At 30.8% G+C, this 16,558-nt stretch overlaps 1 protein-coding gene across 11 annotated transcripts in view; it reads left to right on the top strand.

The window, feature by feature from the left end:
* LOC136029437 (rho guanine nucleotide exchange factor 11-like) overlaps nucleotides 1–16,558 on the top strand; it is a 349,966-nt gene that overhangs the window by 307,690 nt on the left and 25,718 nt on the right. The gene's annotated exons all lie outside the window — the stretch shown is intronic.

The raw sequence follows: 16,558 nt of genomic DNA, 5'->3' as shown, positions 1-16,558 counted from the left end.
ATATATATATATATATATATATATATATATATATATATATATATACTAGCTGTTGGGGTGGCGCTTCGCGCCACCCCAACACCTAGTTGGTGGGGGCGCTTCGCGCCCCCCCCAAGCCCCCCCGCGCGCGTAAGTCGTTACGCGCCATAATAGTTACGCGCCATTGTAGTTGTGTCCCTATGTCCCACCTGTGAATATAGATAGATATATATATATATATATATATATATATATATATATATATATATATATATATATATATATATATATATATATATATATATATATATATATATATATATATATATATATATATATATGGTTTTAACTACGTAAAACTTGCGAATATACAACATTATTTGCTGTCCCATTGTCTTTGCATATAAATAGATTGTCAGGTTTACCGACTCTTGAACATGCAACATATAATGGTCCATGGGAAAACAATCTGTATTCAGATCTATACCTCATGATTCTAATGATTGCCCTTATAGTTACGCGCCATTGTAGTTGTGTCCCTATGTCCCACCTGTGAATATAGATATATATATATATATATATATATATATATATATATATATATATATATATATATATATATATATATATATATATGGTTTTAACTACGTAAAACTTGCGAATATACAACATTATTTGCTGTCCCATTGTCTTTGCATATAAATAGATTGTCAGGTTTACCGACTCTTGAACATGCAACATATAATGGTCCATGGGAAAACAATCTGTATTCAGATCTATACCTCATGATTCTAATGATTGCCCTTGAGCTTTGTTGATGGTGATTGCTAATCGACCATTCCCTGTCCCGGTGTCCCTGTCGTCATTTATATCCCCCTGTTTCCCCCGGTGTCCCCGTTGTAGTTGTGTCCCTGTGTCCCGGTCGTCATTTATATTCCCTGTGTCCCGGTCGTCATTTGTATCCAGGTGTCCCGGTCTGTGTATACATTCGTTTTTTAGTTTTGTTTTTCTCCTTTATTTTTTTCCTTTTTTTTTCTTTTTTAGTTTATTTAGATTTTTAGATTTTTTAGTTTTTTTATTAGTTTTTAGTTTTTTTTTCTTTTTAGTTTTTTTGTAGTTTTTACCTTCTTTTTAGTTTTGTTAGTTTTTTTTTTACTTATGTTCTGGTCGTCATTTATACTCCCTGTGTCCCGGTGCTTTGTTGATTGCTAATCGAACATTCCTTTTGTCCTGGTCGCTTTCTCTTTGAGTGTCGTCATTTATTTTTTTCTTTTTTAGTTCTTTTAGTTTTTACCTTTTTTAGTTTTTTTAGTTTTTTAGATGAAAATTTTTTTTAGTTTTTTCCTTTTTTTCTTTTTAGTTTTTTATTGGTTTTTACCTTTATTTTAGCTTATTTTTCAGTTTTTTCCTTTTTTTTATTTTTTTTTTATTTTTTATTTATTTTTTTTTTTTACCTTTTTTTAGTTTTTTTAGTTTTTTAGCTTTTTTACTTTTTTTTATTAGTTTTTAGTTTTTTTTTGTAGTTTTTGCCTTTTTTTAGTTTTTTCAGTTTTTTTTTTAAGTTTTTTATTGGTTTTTACCTTTATTTTAGCTTATTTTTCAGTTTTTTCCTTTTTTTTAGTTTTTTTTAGTTTTTAGTTTTTTTAGTTTTTTACCTTTTTTTAGTTTTTTTAGTTTTTTAGCTTTTTTATTTTTTTTATTAGTTTTTAGTTTTTTTTGTAGTTTTTGCCTTTTTTTAGTTTTTTTAGTTTTTTAGCTTTTTTCATTTATACTCCCTGTGTCCCGGTGCTTTGTTGATTGCTAATCGAACATTCCTTTTGTCCTGGTCGCTTTCTCTTTGAGTGTCGTCATTTATTTTTTTCTTTTTTAGTTCTTTTAGTTTTTACCTTTTTTAGTTTTTTTTAGTTTTTTAGATGAAAATTTTTTTTAGTTTTTTCATTTTTTTCTTTTTAGTTTTTTATTGGTTTTTACCTTTATTTTAGCTTATTTTTCAGTTTTTTCCTTTTTTTTAGTTTTTTTTTATTTTTTATTTTTTTTAGTTTTTTACCTTTTTTTAGTTTTTTTAGTTTTTTAGCTTTTTTACTTTTTTTATTAGTTTTTAGTTTTTTTGTAGTTTTTGCCTTTTTTTTAGTTTTTTCAGTTTTTTTTTTAGTTTTTTATTGGTTTTTACCTTTATTTTAGCTTATTTTTCAGTTTTTTCCTTTTTTTTAGTTTTTTTAGTTTTTAGTTTTTTTAGTTTTTTACCTTTTTTTAGTTTTTTAGTTTTTTTAGTTTTTTAGCTTTTTTATTTTTTTATTAGTTTTTAGTTTTTTTGTAGTTTTTGCCTTTTTTTAGTTTTTTTAGTTTTTAGCTTTTTTATTAGTTTTTATTTTTTTGTAGTTTTTGCCTTTTTTTAGTTTTTTTAGTTTTTTAGCTTTTTTATTTTTTTTATTAGTTTTTAGTTTTTTTGTAGTTTTTGCCTTTTTTTAGTTTTTTCAGTTTTGACGTCACCTGATCCAGTTTTTTCAGGTGACGTCACCTGATCCATCCACAGATCCACACACAGACAACTTATTTTTATATATATAGATATAGATATATATATATATATATATATATATATATATATATATATATATATATATATATATATATATATATATATATATATATATATATATATATATATATATCTTTCTATATATATAAAAATAAGTTGTCTGTCTGTCTGTGGATGTGTGGATCAGGTGACGTCACCTGAAAAAACTGGATCAGGTGACGTCAAAACTGAAAAAACTAAAAAAAGGCAAAAACTACAAAAAAAACTAAAAACTAATAAAAAAAATAAAAAAGCTAAAAAACTAAAAAAACTAAAAAAAGGCAAAAACTACAAAAAAACTAAAAACTAATAAAAAAGCTAAAAAACTAAAAAAACTAAAAAAAGGCAAAAACTACAAAAAAAACTAAAAACTAATAAAAAAAATAAAAAAGCTAAAAACTAAAAAAACTAAAAAAAGGTAAAAAACTAAAAAAAACTAAAAACTAAAAAAAAGGAAAAAACTGAAAAATAAGCTAAAATAAAGGTAAAAACCAATAAAAACTAAAAAAAAACTGAAAAAACTAAAAAAAGGCAAAAACTACAAAAAAAAACTAAAAACTAATAAAAAAAAGTAAAAAAGCTAAAAAACTAAAAAAAACTAAAAAAACTAAAAAAGGTAAAAAACTAAAAAAAATAAAAAATAAAAAAAAAACTAAAAAAAAGGAAAAAACTGAAAAATAAGCTAAAATAAAGGTAAAAACCAATAAAAAACTAAACAGAAAAAAAGGAAAAAACTAAAAAAGATTTTCATCTAAAAAACTAAAAAAAACTAAAAAAGGTAAAAACTAAAAGAACTAAAAAAGAAAAAAATAAATGACGAAACTCAAAGAGAAAGCGACCAGGACAAAAGGAATGTTCGATTAGCAATCAACAAAGCACCGGGACACAGGGAGTATAAATGACGACCAGGACATAAGTAAAAAAAAAACTATCTATATATATAAAAATAAGTTGTCTGTGGATCTGTGGATCGTGGATCAGGTGACTACAAAAAAACTAAAAAGAAAAAAAAACTAAAAACTAATAAAAAAAAACTAAAAAACGTAAAAATGTTAAATTTAATACTTTTCATAAAATTATTAGTATAAAAACATTTGCATAGTTGTGGAAACAAGCCGTAAATTACCCCACCAAAAAAATCCACAATTTGGATGAAAATGATGCGACAAAATCTTTCAAAGCATTCGGTTTGAAAAACTGAAAAAGTCCAGTCAGAAAAAATTATTGGGGACTGGGGGTATAGCCACCTCTCTCATATATAGGATCCGATTTAAGCTCTAATAACGCTTCTTACTTTCATTTGAGGAAATTATATCGAAAATTCAATTATTGTCTGGTTTGATGTCATATTGAAAGTAATCCGAACGTTAAGGGTTTATCCCTCCCTTGAAGCTAGATTAAGCTTCGGCTGAGCCTTTTCACAATGCCTTGATTTTAATACAAGAAAACATGTCAATTTTGTATTTCGAGAAAATTGCAGAACGTCATACAAATTCTGAAATAATTTTATTATGAAAGGGCAATATAAGAAAACAAGGTTCAAATCAACGTCCAGTATATTTTGTTAAGAAGGCCTATCCATTTCCGAGTTGAGCAACACCTCTAGGCTACTATTAATAACAAACAAACCGTCAATGTTTTGTAATCCAAACTGTTCCTTTTTCTTTTCCGCTCCCCTCTCTCCTGTTTGTTTGTTTCTTTACAAAGATTTTGTAAAGATCGTTTTAAGTCTTGAGAGAAACGATATGATTATCTTGTCTATTTATAAAATTAGTTGGAATGGTATTGCGTTGTTGGATCATGCTATTTCCCTGGACGGAACTCTTTTCCCGTGAATCAGGAAAATGTGAAGGTGGTGACTGGAGGCGGAGTTCCTTTCCTTTTAGGTGGCTCTACAATTTTCTGTAATGAAAAGTAGTCAAAATTCAAAGCAGTAATTAGCAAACGAATGACATCTCAATGATGCCACATGTTTTTAATATCGAATTTTTATTATTTTATTCAAGAATAAGCCATGCAAAATATTAAATAATGTTAATCATAGCTAATTTTTCTAATTAAGTCATGCTAAAAGAATAATGCATGTTAAAGGCTATGCTAAACAGATTAAATTAGGTTATATGGTTCTGGTTATACATTTTTATTAGGTCCTGATGGATTAATGCGTAAAGTTCACGGAACTTTTTCCAAAAGGAAAATATTACTTTTAAAGTTGTCACGTTTCAACCTGTTTGTTATCTCGAATTCCTTTCAAAAATATCCGCTTTACATCCCCCCTCTCTCCCTGAAGAAAAACTAGAATGATGTCTGGATTTTTTCACTCTTTGAGTTGTTGATTGGTCGATCGGTTCCAGAATGTTTGTCTTTTATTTTACCTTGAAATTTAGCACATATTTCACAAAGCAAAAAGAGTAAAATAAGTATATGTTAGATTGGAGTTTTGCCTTCACCTTTCGAAAGTAAGTGCTTCTTAGGTGGTTTTACCGCCGTATTTTTCCGTATTATTTATGTGTATTATCTTATCTCAAATTATCGTAAGTATAAATGCTATCTCATGTCATATATAAAAATATAATTTCGAATATAGGAAAATATCAGTTATTAGGGAGCCATTCCCTTTGTGCATATCTGATGCATAGGTAACATTGCTCAGAAAAAGGTAATTCTACAAAAAAAAAATTCAAGGAATGTTATTCGAAAATCTTGTTCTTAGGGGATGCAGTGTTAGGCGCTTAGGAGGTTTAACCGAAAGTATGACCAGAGTCAGAAGCAAACAGCTTGGCGACACCTGCGGTGGATCTGGCGGATTACCCATTTCAAATAATGTGAACATTAGGTTGGGTGTGCCAAGCGTGGTGCGAAGTTTGCTATGCGTGGTGTAATGATGCGTTGTATGGTGGCAGTGTTCCGAACAAGATGGAACAAGAACCATTCCAAGATTTATGCTAGTTAGTGTAGAATAGGTGATCTTACTGTTTGTTTGTTTTTGCTTTTTTTCTCACTTTACTAGTTAGCCTACTATATCCCTCCCTTATTTATATTGGGTTAATTATTCTTGAGGCCTAGCATGTGATATGACAAGATGGAATGATAATAGGAATGGTACCTTTACTTACTCTTAACGTCTATAATATTTTTCTTAAAAAATGGTCATAGAAACTAATAACTCCAGCCACCTTAGGGTTACGATATCTATCTATATATATAAAAATAAGTTGTCTGTCTGTCTGTGGATGTGTGGATCAGGTGACGTCACCTGAAAAAACTGGATCAGGTGACGTCAAAACTGAAAAAACTAAAAAAAGGCAAAAACTACAAAAAAAACTAAAAACTAATAAAAAAGCTAAAAAACTAAAAAAACTAAAAAAAGGCAAAAACTACAAAAAAAACTAAAAACTAATAAAAAAAAATAAAAAAGCTAAAAAACTAAAAAAACTAAAAAAAACTAAAAAAAGGTAAAAAACTAAAAAAACTAAAAACTAAAAAAAACTAAAAAAAACTAAAAAAAAGGAAAAAACTGAAAAATAAGCTAAAATAAAGGTAAAAACCAATAAAAACTAAAAAAAAACTGAAAAAACTAAAAAAAGGCAAAAACTACAAAAAAAAACTAAAAACTAATAAAAAAAGTAAAAAAGCTAAAAAACTAAAAAAAACTAAAAAAAGGTAAAAAACTAAAATAAATAAAAAATAAAAAAAAGGAAAAAACTGAAAAATAAGCTAAAATAAAGGTAAAAACCAATAAAAAACTAAAAAGAAAAAAAGGAAAAAACTAAAAAAAAATTTCATCTAAAAAACTAAAAAAAACTAAAAAAGGTAAAAACTAAAAGAACTAAAAAAGAAAAAAATAAATGACGAAACTCAAAGAGAAAGCGACCAGGACAAAAGGAATGTTCGATTAGCAATCAACAAAGCACCGGGACACAGGGAGTATAAATGACGACCAGGACATAAGTAAAAAAAAAAAAACTATAAATAAGTTGTCTGTCTGTCTGTGGATGGATCAGGTGACGTCACCTGAAAAAACTGGATCAGGTGACGTCAAAACTGAAAAAACTAAAAAAAGGCAAAAACTACAAAAACAAACTAAAAACTAATAAAAAAAATAAAAAAGCTAAAAAACTAAAAAAACTAAAAAAAGGCAAAAACTACAAAAAAAACTAAAAACTAATAAAAAAGCTAAAAAACTAAAAAAACTAAAAAAAGGCAAAAACTACAAAAAAAACTAAAAACTAATAAAAAAAATAAAAAAGCTAAAAAACTAAAAAAACTAAAAAAAGGTAAAAAACTAAAAAAACTAAAAAAAAACTAAAAAAAAGGAAAAAACTGAAAAATAAGCTAAAATAAAGGTAAAAACCAATAAAAAACTAAAAAAAAACTGAAAAAACTAAAAAAAGGCAAAAACTACAAAAAAAACTAAAAACTAATAAAAAAAGTAAAAAAGCTAAAAAACTAAAAAAACTAAAAAAACTAAAAAAGGTAAAAAACTAAAAAAAAATAAAAAATAAAAAAAAAACTAAAAAAAAGGAAAAAACTGAAAAATAAGCTAAAATAAAGGTAAAAACCAATAAAAAACTAAAAAGAAAAAAAGGAAAAAACTAAAAAAAATTTTCATCTAAAAAGCTAAAAAACTAAAAAAAACTAAAAAAAGGCAAAAACTACAAAAAAAACTAAAAACTAATAAAAAAGCTAAAAAAACTAAAAAAAACTAAAAAAAGGCAAAAACTACAAAAAAAACTAAAAACTAATAAAAAAAAATAAAAAAGCTAAAAAACTAAAAAAACTAAAAAAAACTAAAAAAAGGTAAAAAACTAAAAAAACTAAAAACTAAAAAAAAACTAAAAAAAAAAGGAAAAAACTGAAAAATAAGCTAAAATAAAGGTAAAAACCAATAAAAAACTAAAAAAAACAACTGAAAAAACTAAAAAAAGGCAAAAACTACAAAAAAAACTAAAAACTAATAAAAAAAGTAAAAAAGCTAAAAAACTAAAAAAACTAAAAAAAGGTAAAAAACTAAAATAAATAAAAAATAAAAAAAAATAAAAAAAAGGAAAAAACTGAAAAATAAGCTAAAATAAAGGTAAAAACCAATAAAAAACTAAAAAGAAAAAAAGGAAAAAACTAAAAAAAATTTTCATCTAAAAAACTAAAAAAAACTAAAAAAGGTAAAAACTAAAAGAACTAAAAAAGAAAAAAATAAATGACGACACTCAAAGAGAAAGCGAACAGGACAAAAGGAATGTTCGATTAGCAATCAACAAAGCACCGGGACACAGGGAGTATAAATGACGACCAGGACATAAGAAAAAAAAAAACTATAAATAAGTTGTCTGTCTGTCTGTGGATGGATCAGGTGACGTCACCTGAAAAAACTGGATCAGGTGACGTCAAAACTGAAAAAACTAAAAAAAGGCAAAAACTACAAAAAAAACTAAAAACTAATAAAAAAAATAAAAAAGCTAAAAAACTAAAAAAACTAAAAAAAGGCAAAAACTACAAAAAAAACTAAAAACTAATAAAAAAGCTAGAAAACTAAAAAAACTAAAAAAAGGCAAAAACTACAAAAAAAACTAAAAACTAATAAAAAAATAAAAAAGCTAAAAAACTAAAAAAAGGTAAAAAACTAAAAAAACTAAAAACTAAAAAAAAACTAAAAAAATGGAAAAAACTGAAAAATAAGCTAAAATAAAGGTAAAAACCAATAAAAAACTAAAAAAAAAACTGAAAAAACTAAAAAAAGTTAAAAACTACAAAAAAAACTAAAAACTAATAAAAAAAGTAAAAAAGCTAAAAAACTAAAAAAACTAAAAAAAGGTAAAAAACTAAAAAAAAATAAAAAATAAAAAAAAACTAAAAAAAAGGAAAAAACTGAAAAATAAGCTAAAATAAAGGTAAAAACCAATAAAAAACTAAAAAGAAAAAAAGGAAAAAACTAAAAAAAATTTTCATCTAAAAAACTAAAAAAGGTAAAAACTAAAAGAACTAAAAAAGAAAAAAATAAATGACGAAACTCAAAGAGAAAGCGACCAGGACAAAAGGAATGTTCGATTAGCAATCAACAAAGCACCGGGACACAGGGAGTATAAATGACGACCAGGACATAAGTAAAAAAAAAAAACTATCTATATATATAAAAATAAGTTGTCTGAAAAAACTAAAAAAAGGCAAAAACTACAAAAAAACTAAAAACTAATAAAAAAAGTAAAAAAGCTAAAAAACTAAAAAAACTAAAAAAACTAAAAAAAGGTAAAAAACTAAAAAAAATAAAAAATAAAAAAAAAACTAAAAAAAAAAGGAAAAAACTGAAAAATAAGCTAACATAAAGGTAAAACCAATAAAAAACTAAAAAGAAAAAAAGGAAAAAACTAAAAAAAAATTTCATCTAAAAAACTAAAAAAAACTAAAAAAGGTAAAAATATATATATATATATATATCTATATCTATCTATATATATCTATCTATATTCACAGGTGGGACATAGGGACACAACTACAATGGCGCGTAACTATTATGGCGCGTAACGACTTACGCGCGCGGGGGGCTTGGGGGGGCGCGAAGCGCCCCCACCAACTAGGTGTTGGGGTGGCGCGAAGCGCCACCCCAACAGCTAGTAATAATATAATTATGACACTATTAAATTGATCTGAATATGCAGCTAATAATGCCGTATATTTTTCAAGTTTTAGTTTTGGTTACATTTCGGGACTTGGATAAGTCGGAATTTGGCCAATGGGCAAGCTTTTCTACTTGTCTATTCATATGATAAATACCACTTTCGAGTTAACTCATCATAAATGATAGAAGATTTGATTGACAGTTTTTATTCACTTACTCATAAGGAAAATACCGTGTTTTTCCTTATTTACTTTCCTCTTTTCAATCTGCATGCTAAATTCAAGCCATTTATTTTCTGTCCGCTTGTCTAGTTTAAACCCTGCCGCCGCATTAATAAGTCTCTAATCTCACAATCTCTTTGTTCTTATTAATGCGTTGGTTTTCTAATTTTTTCAATCCCAGTTGTTGACTATCCTGTTTTTGGGTTGATAAAATTCATAGGATTTGTTAGTTTCTGTGATATTTATTACATGGTTTCCAATTACTAACTGGTATGTTGGCTTGACTGATTAGTGTCTAGTTAGTGTCTTTGCCTCAACTGAAATGGATAAGACTAGAGCTTTGTTTAGAAGGAAAACTTTTACGGCTCCTCAAAGACCGGATATAGTTCCCATCCAGGAAAGGAGAGGCTCCCTCACTCCTCTCTCGTCCAAGAAAATATCGGTGGGTGAGCGATTTCAAAGGTATGTCCCTTTTTTATTCTTGCGTCCTTATGTCTTTAACCTTCGGTTTCGGAATGCTATGTTTAACTAGGGTCAGATATAATTCATCGTGATGGGACGAATAATCAGATTCGCTAATTATGGCCATCATGGTTTTTCTAAGCAACATAATCGGGAATTGAGTCTCCCCCCCCCCAAATTTTTATCCTACTTGTAAAAAATGGCAAAAATGAATACAAATATTCTTGATGCCCTTTTTTATGTTTCTTTTGCCCCCCCCTCCTCCGCCCACTCTTCGAACAAAAATCCTGGAAGCCTTGTAAGTGGTCACTGTTTTTTGTTTATTTTCTCTCGTACATGGCTTTTTTATACCAGGATTTGGCCTTCATTCTGTTTTGGGATTAAGCTTCTAAACACAGCCTTAAAGAATAGAACGTCAATACAACTTTTGAGAATACGGAATCTTCTGAAGAGTTGGGACAAGTTATTAAAATGCCAAAAATGTTTATGGCTTCTCAAAGACCAGATATAGCTCCTATTTAAGAAAAAGGGGACTCCTCTTTCTACCTAAAAGTATTTGTTGGTGATCAGTATAATAGTTACATTCTTGCTTTCTTCTTCTCATGTTCTTAAATTATATTTTAGCCCACGATCTTGAAATACTAAGTAAAGCTAGCTATCTTTTTTAGGGTCACATATATTCAGGGGTGGATCTAGAGCAAAATCTTTAAGGGGGAGGGCAATGGGAAAAGGGTGCCAATGAGCAAAATTTGGGGGGGGGCAATGTGGCAAATGTGCCGATCATTGACCAAATTGACACATCCATTCTAAAAGAGAGAGAAAAAAAGAAGAAAAAAACAGAGACAGAGGAAGCCAGAAAAATCTTGGGAAGGGGCTCATGGCCCCCTGGATCCACCGGTTCATATATTTGCGTCCTACGTTCCGATCAGGGTTGCCACCAGGTGACAAAAAATCACAAGATTTTAGTGATTTACTGGTTAATTCTACTGTTTCTCTTCAATAATTTAGTGATTTTTGTGCACAAGTTTGCAACGTATAGTGATAGAAAAAAGTGTCTGACCAGGGACATTCAAATTCAGATTTGGGATTTGCTAAGGACTGAAAAAGAGGCAATTATATTTTTTTTAGGATAAGCGGTTCTTGTTCAAAACAAATCAGTGCGTCAATGGACGCAATACAACTATATTCATACGAGAAGGTACATTTATTGGAAGTGTAACACTAGGTCCTTTTTTAAACCTAACTAATACACAAGTACACTTCTAGAGTGCGTACTGAGTAATACACAAGTACCCAAATTTATTCATGTGGTCCTTCTTCTAGTCCTCATACTCTTCGTTTAATCAATGATCTGATCGGTTCTTGACTTAGTTACCTCATAAGGCTATTGCAAAAGGATCAATACAAAAAGAGATTCGAAGGGATACAAACAGGACATAATTCACTATTGGATTCAGGCCTGTTTTATCTGCTGTTTTATTATCTCTCTCTGTCTTATGACATTTAAGGTTCGGTGAGAACTATCCTAATGTGATTTGTGGGGGCTGATGGGGAGGCAGATCCTTTCTACTATTTGATCGTTTTGCCTATTGGAAGTTTGGATTGGTTTCATTAAAAGCTGTGTGCCTTAACTTATGTTTTATTTGCCTTTTCAAAATAAGAAAAGATTTTTTTTCATGAATATTTATACAAGCGAAAGACCTGTTTGCCATGCAAAAATGTGCTTCAAAGGCTGAAAGCCATTGTAAGTGCGTTCTTGCAACAAACTGCCCGCTTTGTGGGTTGCGACTCACCCTGCACAAACATTTTTGGACCTTAAATTTATGGACCTTAAAAATGGCATCCAACGTCTTAGGTGACTGTTCTAAGAAAAAAAAAAACGAAGAAAGAATGAAAGTATATACAGGTCTAAAAAGGCTAAGCTAATGAATGTGGACGTCCTACTCGAGCCTCCTCTGAACAATGAAGCTATTTACGCTGTTGCGCCCTTGGCTGACCGCTAGGAGGAGTGGGGGTTGATGGCTGAAAAAAAAATTACATCTTTTTTTCCTGAATGGTCCGTAAACCTCCTCATTATTATCCCTTGCTGGAAAAATATTTTTTTTCCAGACTGTAGCCGTTCAAACTGTAACTTTGACTAATCGTTTTCTTTTTTTGGAGGGGGAATCTTGAAATGGAGAGTAACAAGTTGCAAAATTTCCAGTAATTCTCTGGGAAAAAATTGAAATAATTCCTGTCTGCTCTACTAAACAGAATAAGCAAGAAACGAAATCTCAGGTTTCTCGGGGCCCTGAGATAGAATATTCTATATCTCTTCTATATTTCTACGAAATGATCATGGAAAAGTCGATCTGCAAAACACAAATTCATGTTTTGTTTGCACAGAAGACTTGACCTATAAGTAGACTGAGAAAAGTCTAGCTGTCGTCCGAATCGTAGGTGGGGAGTAAGCAGAAGTTTTGGAATCTTATCCCTCCACATATACCACACACATATGCTTAGGGGCTGGCAGATAGATAGATAGATAGACAGTTAAATTTATTCAAAAACTCAACAATAAAAGTATGTATAATATTAGTCATGATCATTAAAATCCAGTTGCCATCAATCCATGGCAAATTGTAGAAAAAAGGTCAACACAGATAATCCTGAGTGAGAGGCAAAGCTGGCACAGGCCTTTTTGACGATTTTATTTAAATGATGTCATTTTTCGTATAACTCAAGGTAGATAGTGATAGAACTAAAAGAGGATCGAGATTTTTGATTTGAATCATAGTGGACAATACACATGAACTTTTATGCAAAACAGGGGACTAAACATTTGTTTGGACTCACTGGCGAACAAGTGACCAAAGCAATAGAGCCTCTGAGGATGGCCAGTAATGAAGGAAGATGTCAACCAAACTTGATACGAAAAAAATCTATTGTCTTTATTGCGCCTTTGGGATGCCAATTCAAAATGGAGCTTTTCAATGGATCCTGGCATCAAGGAGAGGGGGCCAACTAAATTGTCTTCTTTGGGACATCTACAAGAGGTAGTTGTCTTATCTTGACTATACTGGTAGGATGTAAGCATTAGTGTGCTAATAATTTTTTCGGAGATCAGAAACTTACTTGAACTCAGCGAGGGATGACGGGGGGTGGGTGTTAACCGTTTTCATCAGGTCGTCTAACAGCAAACCGGACATAAATTAGTCATGTTGAAAACTAGGAGTAATTGTCATAAGTTCAACCAATCTTATTATGAAGTTGATATAAACTTGATGCTCCAGCCTTTTCAACGGCTAAACTTCTATAGGGAAGGAGGAAGGGTGATCCTAGTCCCTTGTCATAAGTACAATCTCTTCCTAAAGGAGAAGATTCCAAAATTATTAACATTAGGCCATAGATAGATCGTTGGATTGCAACCAATCTTGGTTGAAAGAAAGACAAAGCTTGTTTTCTTAGTTTTGCCTTACTAGGGCCCGTACATATTCTAAAATTTGTAGGTAAGGGTCCCCATTCACTCCTGCCGTTAGGTAATTTCTTGCAATGGGATATCATCTAAATGAGTAGTATCGCTTCAAGGAATATAAGCGCATAATCCCCCACCATACAAGCGGAGAGTACTCCCACCATACAAGCACACAGTACCCCTATCATTTGGAGTTATCAATCCCACGCACCTGGTCTGTCTGAGCATCTGGTATTGCGTAATCGTTCATGTTGTCGATTAAACAATGCTATGAATACAAGCGCACAGTACTCCCACCATACAAGCGCACCGTACCCCCACCATTTGGAGTTACCAATCCCAAGACCCTGGTCTATCGAACTTCTGGTATTGTGTCATTATTCATGTTGTCGATAAAACAATGCTATGAATACAGTTGCACAGTACTGCCACCATACAAGCGCGTGTAACCTCTATCATTCCTACAACGCACATAGCGTTATCTCAACTTCCGGTAATTAGAAAATTTCTTGGAAACAGCGCTTGCCAGGAGTTATTTCTCCTCCCATTCCTGCAATACACATAGCTTTATATCGGCTTCCGGCGATAAGAATATTTCCTGGAGATATTACATGCGTAGTTTATTTTTTCGTTGAAACAATACAACAAATGCTACGACAGCCCGTACTATTATGTTACCTCAGCTTCCGATGATGTATATATATGACTGCCAAATATTTAACCAAAGTCATAGATGCCGATATTGTTATCTACAAGTACAGATGTCAACACGCTTTTTTCTAACGACACATTTATTATCTTCTAAGCAGTTTATCCATTGATTTTATGGAGTTTATATCTGGTGTAGGAATCGAACGCGAGAACCGATATTTCTGTGTTAAAATGAGGACACGTTAGTTGAATAAGCCAACAAGTCATTTATGATATTATACTCTTAGAAATAATTTCTTAATTCACATTGGCCTGCCATAATATAAAGAAAAAAAACCATCAAAAATGAAGCCAAACGAAAATACTAAAAACACAAAGCGAATATTTCGAGAGAAAACCGGTCCTCTTATTCAGCGCGAACAAAATAGTATATCCAAGGAAAATGCCGAAGAAAAAAAGCGCGAAAAGTCAGTGTGAAAAAAGCCCCAGCAAAAACCCAATGAAAAGCCCCAAAATTAAGAGATAAATAACATTCAATAAAAGGCAAAAATTGTAAGGATTAAAACCAGATACCTAACAGTCATAAAGCGAGTCATTTGCCAAAATCCGTGACTTGCACAAAATCAAAAAATTAGAACTACCATCGACGGATACTAGCGAACAACTGAGAAATAAAAGAAAAAAATTCATTCACTCAAAATAAAACGAACCAGCAATTAAATAAGTTGGAGAACTATGTCATCTGATTTCTGATTTTAATAAATGCATTCCTTGCAGACACCCTTTGAGACCTAGGGTTTGTGATGTGTTTGATTATGTGATTGGGAAGGTGATTCATAGCTTATTGCATGGATTATTAAAGTATCGCTTTTTTGAGAAAGCCGATATAAGGCTCATTTTATTCTTAAATCATCGGAATCTCTTTTCAAAGCGGAGCTAAATATTGGTATTAAAAATGTTATGCACGCTTTTTTATGCTGATTTTCATCAAAATTAAGGCTATTGCTTAAAATTCTTTTCAGCATGATTTTAGCATTTCTAGACAAAGACTTTGTGAGAACCTCCACCGTTTAAAATTAAAAAAACTTCACTAATAATCCACCTTCTTCACAAAAATGTCTTCTGGTCCTGTTGTGATAAATTTCAGCTCCAAACCCCTTACAACAGAGCCAAGTCAAGTTTTGTCGAAAGGATTGAAATTTTGAATAGCCCCCTCAAAAATACCTAATAGTGAAATTATTGCGAACATAGAAGGGGCATTTCATGACTATTGCGGAAGTTGGAGAGATTGCTGAGGTCAGAGCACATTTTGTTGAAACTTTATTGGATTCATATTCTGCTTACCATCCAAAATCAGAAAATTCTAGTAAAACAGAACACTTAATTTTACGCTCACTAAATAAAGCTCATTCCTGGATTATTACTAAAGCAAATAAAGACAATGCTGTTGTTGTATCGGACTCAGATGATTACGACAAAAAAGGTCTGTGAAATTTTTAGTGATTCTAACACATATGAACAATTAGCTACCGATCCCAAAGAAAAATTTGTCCAGGAAGTCAGAAAAGAGCTTTCTTATCTGAAAGGAAAAGATCACAGATTAATTGTGCGAAATTTTTTACCTACGTGGTTGCACATCTCTTCGTTTTATGGTCTTCTTAAAATTCATAACCCCGGTAATCCACATGGGCCTATTGTTTCCTCATTTAAGCACATAAGCACACAAGGGAAGAATAAGCACAAGTTCTAGATACATGATTGATATAATTGGAACGGATCCGTTCTCTTTGGGGGAGCTGGGAAGTGTTAATTTTGAAAAATTAGAAAAATCGAGGTATATTCAACTTAAGAACGGGTGACTAGATCTTAATGAAATTTGATATATAGAAGGAACTCATGCCTCAGAGCTCTTATTTCTAATCCCGACCAGATCTGTTGACATTGGGGGGAGTTGGAGGGGGAAATCGGAAATCTTGGAAAACGCTTAGAGTGGAGGAATCGGGATGAAGCTTGGTGGGTAGAATAAGCAAATGTCGTAGATACGTGATTGACGCAATCGTACTGGATTCGCTCTCTTTGGGGGATCTAGGGGGTGGGGTTCAGTGCTTTGGAGAGTTTGGTGCTTCTGGACGTGGTAGGACGATTAAAATTGGTAGGCGTGTCAGAGAAATGCATAAATTGACTTGATAAAGTCGTTTTCCCTTATTCGACCATCTAGGGGGCTGAAGGGAGAGGAAAATTGGAAAAAATGACGTTTTTATAACATGCAAATAGGTGATCGGATGTTAATGAATTTTTGATGTTTAGAAGGATATCGTGACTCAGAGCTCTTATTTTGAATCCCGACCGGCATTAAGCCTCTGATTTTCCTTTTAAGTCAATCTATTGATTCTTAGAATTGTGTTAGATCTCATAACATATGAGCTCTTGGCTCTTCTGGCCTCGTCACAAGTGCCATATGAGCTCTTAGCTCTTGTTTCTTTGGCATTTTCCTTGAATATACTATTGATCGTTTTCTTCCTTTATATTATGACAGGCCAATATGGTTTAAGAAATTTTTTCCAAGAACGTAGTATCATCAATGACTTGTTGGCTCAGTT

The sequence above is a fragment of the Artemia franciscana genome, chromosome 7, assembly GCF_032884065.1.
Source record: "Artemia franciscana chromosome 7, ASM3288406v1, whole genome shotgun sequence".
Classification (NCBI taxonomy): domain Eukaryota; kingdom Metazoa; phylum Arthropoda; class Branchiopoda; order Anostraca; family Artemiidae; genus Artemia; species Artemia franciscana.
This window is presented reverse-complemented; position numbering and strand designations above follow the sequence as displayed.